Source organism: Hippocampus guttulatus, chromosome 18 (assembly GCF_054856545.1).
Source record: "Hippocampus guttulatus isolate MCC_2025c chromosome 18, RoL_Hgut_1.0, whole genome shotgun sequence".
Classification (NCBI taxonomy): Eukaryota; Metazoa; Chordata; class Actinopteri; order Syngnathiformes; family Syngnathidae; genus Hippocampus; species Hippocampus guttulatus.
In genome coordinates this window covers 212676-220064 of record NC_141278.1, presented here as the reverse complement: position 1 = coordinate 220064, position 7389 = coordinate 212676, and positions in this window count along the sequence as shown.

Below are 7389 nucleotides of genomic sequence, written 5' to 3'. Positions count from 1 at the left end.
CAAAAGCAGCGGGCCGGCGCGTTTACGACGCAGATGATCGGCCGTCATCGCTCAGCCTCGGCGCTTCCCATCCTTGACTGGCTATCGATTCCCCGGCCGACTTCATTCCGCGTCAGCAATATCGGCGGAGCGGAGGACGAGTCCTTCTCTTGTGGTTTATCGCTCATCTCGCACGCGAATCTCTCGCTCCTTTCTTTTAATGTTCGCGCCTGGCCGACCGAACCGGATGTCTGCCGGCGCCGCGTAACGACGACTGATTTTCCTCATCCGCAATTACCGCCGAACGTCCGGCTCGGTGTCGTCGTCTCTTTTTTGGAAACGGCAAAGTAGGATCGGAAATAAACACGCTTTCGCTTTGCTCCCACCGTTTTCGCCGCGACGCTCCCGTGAGAGAAAGCCGAAAAACAAACACGTTGGCGAGTCAAGGCGGCGCTCCCATTTGATGGCGAAGGTGCGCGTACCTTATGAAGTGTCCTCCAGCGTTGATTTCAGGGCGACGCCAGGCAGGGAGGCGGGCTCTCGGCTTCCCGTCTTCCACGAAGGTAACGGGGCCGCCGCATCGCCACCTTGCGCGCCTTTTCTGGCCCCCCGAATGAAGAAAAGCGCAAATAATCGAGTCGCCCTTTCACGCGGAGCTCAAACAAGCCGCTCGGAAGGCCTCGGGAGGGGAACCGGAGGTCTATTCGGCGGCCGTAAAAGCGCAATCCGGCCCTGCGGACGTTGGCCTTTTCTTACGTGCGAAAACATTTCAAAGAGACAATTTCCGCGTAAGAAGCAGACACTTTTGCGACACCGCCCCAAAAGTCGGCACTCCGCGCCCGCCCGCCCGCCCTCCCCGGCGTCGCCTGCCCAAAGCCTTCTCGGAGGACCTGTTTTGTAGCACGCTAGTCCCCATTAGCATTTTCATAAAGGGCAATCGAGTCAGCGCGTCAGAAAAGGTCACCGGGTTTCCTGAAGCGCACGCGCACGCGCACGCTCCATCGGCGGGCTCGCCGCCACGGGCCGCTTCTCGCCAAATTGAGGGATTGCCCATTTCTCGCCCGGCTGACATTAAGGAGGCTCATTTAGCGGCGGCTCCGGCGACCCCCGCGGGTCCCAAAAAATAGACCTGAAAAGTCTCATCGTACTCGCTACCGCAACGCCGTGCGGATAGGCTAGCCGCAAATGCCGAGATTTGTAGTAAACATGAAAAAAGGGGAGAGAAGACGAGAAATGAGCGGAATGCTTTGTGTGAAATATGGGCGGTACGCACGCGCAAGCTTCAAACGTCAACACTCGTAGTAAACATGAAGGAATTGGAAGTACGATAGTCATGCGCGAGTATTGCCACACTGTGCCCCCCCCCCCTCCAAAAATATTGTAGTCAAGCCATTTATTCCAAAATTCGGTTGCAGACCGATGCCTACGAGGTGAAATTCTGCGCCCCTCAACATTTTGTTTTTACGATTCCCGCAGGCTCAGAAAAATGATCTTAAAGCTTAACGCGCAAGAGCGGCAACGCATCCAGTTTGCGGTTTGCGGCGCATCAAAGCCTAACGATTGAGCTCTTGTGATTTGCGTCGTTTTCAAGCCTTCCGTCACGTCGACCGTGACTCGCGCCTCTTATCGTCACCTCCGCAACTCCTCCTTTCTTCCTTCTCTCATTCCCCGTCCTCCGTCCTTTTATTCCTCCTCCTTCTTCTTCCCTTTGCCAAGCGGGTCAATAAATCACCGAGCGGCCCGGGTGGAGATAACGAGGCGAAGGGGGATACTTTCCGCTCGCCGTGGATGCGCGCGCGTGCTTTTTGCCCACCGGGTCAGACCGCGACAACAAATATCTCGCAACGCCGCGACAAACGCCCGGAAAAACGTACCGAACGGTAAATAACCGCGACCGCGGCTGAGCGGCGAGGTTTTCCCGACGGGAACGTCGAGCGCGTTGATCGTTTGAAGGCCGAACGGCGGCCGATTCCGACCGTTCCAATTTGGAAACGTTTGGGAAAGGTTTTTCCGGATGGCGACCTTCTTCGCAACGCACGGTAAATGTGAATCCCATTGAAATATTTGACAGATTTAAATGCTCCTCCCGCATTTCTCGACTAATTGGAACCATAGCCGTTTCACAATATTGGCATTTTAGGATCATTTCTCCGCACGCGAGCTAACTCGCCGAGAGACGTGATAACGCCGGGACGGAGCCGGCGCGTCGATGTCAGTCATCGTGATGAGGACGTTCGGGACACGCTAGCAGAAATGCCTTCGAACGGTGTTTGGGGCGGCCTTGTTGCGATTCGGCGAGGTTTTGTTACTCACGGGGTGCGCACGTCACCCGGGGGCCCCGCGGAAGTCAAGCCGGAGCCTCGGCGGCACTTTGGCTTTGTGGTGGGGACGCCTCCACTTCCGCTGCCATCTTCGGCCGGTGTGAATCAGCGGCCACGCAAAAGCTTTTCATGAAACAACCTACGCCTTGTGTGTGTTTCCTCTACATCAGATGACCCCTCCCCCTCCCCCCCCACACACAGACACACACACACGATTATGTTATTGGAAAAGACAACCCCTCGCTACAGATAGTTTGCCCGTAACGGATGTGGGAGGTCGACGCACGGCTCCGTTCCAACTGTTGACCGGCTACCACGAGTGGTGCGCAGGCGCCGTTTGGCGGCGCGTGACATTCCGAGGGCCGCGACTCAGACATTTCATCGTCGATACTTTGGTAGATTCATCCATGATTTGGATGCCCAAATCATTTCCGTGCCAATATTCAAAGACCAAATTGACCAATTCCATTCAGTGACCGGTTTGGTCCCCAATTGAAAATAATTAGCAATTCATCTGACAATTGATTAGTTGTCGACGAGTCGCGGAAAGAATCGAGCGGCTTCCGCTTCCACTCGACGGACGGTGTTTTGCTCCTTCGGGTGTGCGCCCCTTGGCCAGTAGAATATAGACACGCAGATGTACGCGGAGATGTCAAAGCTCCTCGGGAAGCTGCGGTGGTCCCGTCATCTTTCTTTGAAGAGGATAAAGAATACATGCCCATAAGTGCGGTCATATCTCTTCTACATTTTGGGTTCAAATAGTTGTCGACGGCTTGTAACGCGACCGCAACGATGCTACGCGTTAGCCTGTCTGTGGTGTTTTGCATTGTTTCTTAGCATTAAGCTAGCATACGATTGTAAGGCAAACTTGTGTTCATGCCAAAGAGAGAATAAAGTAAGACATGTCGGTGGTGATGGCGGGGAGGCATCAATGTAGTGAGGCGGTCATGAGGTGTGGAGAAGGACTTTTATGAAGCTTTTTTTTCCCCGAGTGGCCGAATGTTGTTCTCGACTGCACTACTGTCGTACGCCAGTCACTGTGGCGAAAAAGCAGGAAAGAGGTTTGAGCATTTACTCTGCAGGATATCCTTTGAATGTCCTACATAGGACACTAAGTGGGCCTGAACGGACAGAGCAATCCCGACTGTGTCCGTGAAAGGGCACGGGAGGTGCGGATGTGAATCGGCGGGCGGACGTTTACCAAATTGCACATGAACGGCAAGACGGAGGTCCCGTTTTTTGCGACGGGCCAGATCTTTACGGATGAAGTGCGCATGTCGATGGCCAGAAGGCAGCCGTTTGCACCATAGACAAGTAGACGGGCACTTGCACCTAATGAGAAATTCCCGTCCATACATCTCCAATCAAACGTGATTTGTAGAGCACTAATCACACCAAACTCAACTCAAAGTGCTTTACACAAGTAAGAAAAAGTCATTTCCTGCTTCAGATGGAGAAAGATCTCGGCCATCGCCATTTTCTGTCCGGCCTACCGTTAAAACAGATCATCCGTTGGACGGGTGTCACGGGAAGACGCGACCGCGTGTCCTCAGCATATTCCCTCCGCGCCTCCGGATGGCGGCGCCCGGACGGCGCGGGTCTAAATGAAACAATAGAGCGCCGAAAAGTGAACCTCGCGGCACGCCGCGTTACATCAGAGACATTTGAGGAGCACGTATCTCAACCGGGGAGGATAAAAAAATCTTTTTTTAAATTTGTGCCCGGCGCCAGAGAGGCCAGCCGGATATCGCGGTGGACTTAAAAGAACGGTGAGGTCTAACATAGCAAAAGCGGCGTTTAGAGCCGGCGGTCCCGACATCGTTCATTTGCCGCAATCAAGTTTACTTTGAAAAACCATTTTATGTCGTCTCCGATACCTGTCACGAACGTTACAATTGATGTCTTCTTTTCCAATATATGGACAGCGCCACGGCGTGGCCTCTGCCCACGGACATCACACGCAAAAGTCTTTTGTCTTGTCTGCCTTTCACGGAAGCAAAAAAACCACGGCGAGGAGGACGACGAGGAAGACGAAACTTGGCAGTTTCCCGTTCCTTCTCGTCCAAAAATACCCCGGCCGAGGTTGCCCGCTCGCATCCCGCCGGGAGCAACTTGCGCGTGAAAAATGAAAACCCAGGAGAAGCGTCTCCGTTACTACTACAATGAGGAACGACACAAAAACAAGCACCGGCAATCTCATACCAGAGTAATACCTCCGTGAGACACAGGCTACAATGCACCATGCGTATTTTTAATTGATGACCGCGCCATAGAAATGTCATGTCGGCGACTCGCTCGCAAATATAGATCAAGCGGGCTTTTCAAGTCGCTGCCGACAGCTTACGTTTAATAACGACCATCCCGTCGACAGTCGGGAGCACCGAAGGGCAAATTCTAATTTTACTCCGGCGAAGCAATCGCCGCTTGTTATTTGTTGTCACGTCAAGTGTTTCTGAGCGCCACCTTCTAAGTAGGCGAGTCTGCATGCGTTGAAGCGATCGGTATTCATAGCGTAGTCATCATCGGGGACGGGCGCGTTCCGATCGACGCCGGGCGTCAGTACCGGGCCGGTCTCCGGTTAGCGGGCGCCCCATTTGGGCTCCCGAGACCCGAGGCGTACCGATGCCATCGGGATCGCGCATGAAAGTAAGAGGCGGCTGCCGACTATGTACACGCCAAACTTGGCATCAAGGAGCATTTTCTACGCCGTTTCAATTGTCTTTTAACTGGCTCTTTTTGGTTCAAACTTTGCAATAATTTGACACTAAACATAGAGCTCAAACTGTCGTCAGTAGTACACGGCGATGTCGTACAGAAGTGGTCAATTTGTTTTTGTTTGATCTAGAAATCCGCCGGGCGCAAATCTTCACGGATGCGAACGGATATCCCTTCCGCAGAAAGCTACGCGAACGGCGCGCGTACAGTCTACGGACGGACGGACGCGGCTAACGTCACGCTTCCGTATCAAGGGTGTGATGAGCGAAGAACCCCTCGGCCCGCGCGTGGTCTTCGGCGAATGCGTTTGCGTGTGTTTGTGACGCGCCTTTATTCTTCCCCAGACGCCATTCAAATGGCGCGAGCTCCGCGGGCCCGCGATAAGCGTGAAGATCAAGATTTGGCGTTCTCCGCTCGGGCTCATTTTCATAATGAATTAAAGCGGCCGGTAAATATTCGCATCGCGCCGGCCGATAAGCTTCCCCGTCGTCGCGCGCGCCGGTTCGCCCGTCGGCTGCGAATTCATCAGCCGTCGAAGTTGAGCGAAACGCCCGTTCGGACTTGTTTCGGTCGCCGTTGACGGGCTGGCAATCGACGTGACGAGCCCGATGTCGCCTCGACGATGCGCGCGATCAGACGCCTAATGTTCTTAAAAGTTGCGTGCGTGTTTTGGGAAGCTTCTTCTCGAAAGGTGCGCCGTCCCCCATCGGAAGGGAAAAAAAATCTCGCGCGTATCCTCAGACCGTCCGTCTACGTGGCTTCAAATGTGACTTGAAGAATCGGAAGCCAACCGACCGAGGCATCCATGCTCGTTGCGGGTGAGCATTCGGCTAAACTAACTTGACTAAGGCAATGCTACATGTTTGATTTAATGACACGGCTTGCAATTTTCTTTGTTTTATGTTTACTTTGACAGTAAACTACAACTGCGAAGGGCAATAAACAGGTTGAAGCCCCCTTTTTTTTTTTGGAAGTAGAAGAAGAAGAATTTCTACTTGGAGTGACATTTTAATCAGACTTGTCTCTACGTTGTCCGAAACGCCGATCGAAGATCTATTGACTTTTCTTTTGTGGCGCGAGCGGGTTTTAATTCGACGACGTCACTCGAACACTCGATAAGACGTCAAAGAAAAGAAATAACGCTCATAGTGTGTATTTCTCCATTGTGAGACAAATAAAGGCTTTTCTTATCTTATCTTAAGACAATAATACACGTCGCGTGACGAGCCAAACCCGGCCGGAACCCCCGCCGTTTGTGGCTCTCGAATATAAAATTGACGTGCTCCCATTGAAATGCACAAAGGAGATTTCAAAATGAAAACTCCAAACCGTTTGGTATTTTTCTTTGCGATCGGCCCAAACGTAAAACGTCGAAGCTTTTACATCGTTGGCCATCGCGCGTCCTTGCCTTGTCGAAGCTTCGAAAGTGCACAAGGAGGCGAGCGACGATGTTGACGTTGCGCCGAGTTATCGCGGGAGTCCGAGACACACTTGAGCGTCGAGCGTCAAGATTTATTTTCCTCTTGCCTTTTGTGCCTACTTGTGTCTGTCTGGCCCACTTTCCTGCGAAAAGGCTCCCGGGACAGAAGGAGGCAAAGCGGGGGCTGCGAAGTCCTGAGAGGAATTGTAAATCTCAGCACCAGGAAGACGTCAACTAAGGGGGAGCGGGAGACAAATAAAAGAAGGTGAGAGCCTTGGGGGGGTCGGGGGGGGGGGGGGGGGTTTCATGCAGACGGAGCCGCAAGTGTGAAAGTACTTCGACAACCTCGGAGACCGGTTGCGAGTGCATTTTTATTCAAAGAGAAGAAGACCTAGGCGGCGTAGGCTAGATGGCGTGCGTCACCGCAAATTTGATTAGCAACCGGAGGCGGAGCGCCGTCCAAAAAAATAAAGGAAGGCAATGAGGCTGGCATGACAGAAAAAGTTGTCGCAATGACTGAATGGCCGCGCAAAACCAATGAAAAGAGAAGGAGGACCACGCTCGCTTGACGAAAAAACCTTTTGACGGGAGGGAAGACTTCTTCCACCGAAGGTCATTTGGAAAATCGACCTCCATTACCCGGAGTGCCCGTTTTTCTTTCCCTGAGGGGAAAATGAAGCCCACCAAAACAGAACCAAGATGAAGGGAAAGAACTTTCTTTCCAAAACAACAACAAAAAAAAATACACGTCCCGGCTACGGCGCACATACTGTACACGTGTAAATGTTCAATTGCGCTGGCATTTGCACGCCTCGGTGCGCTCGGTTCTTAATGAGCCCCCAATTTACAATTGGGCCCATCAGGCTTCCGTTCTTTGCCCATAGCTCCTCTCCCACCTCCTCGGGGGATCGAACGCACCCAAATCACGCTAACGATCCGTCGATACGCGAGAAA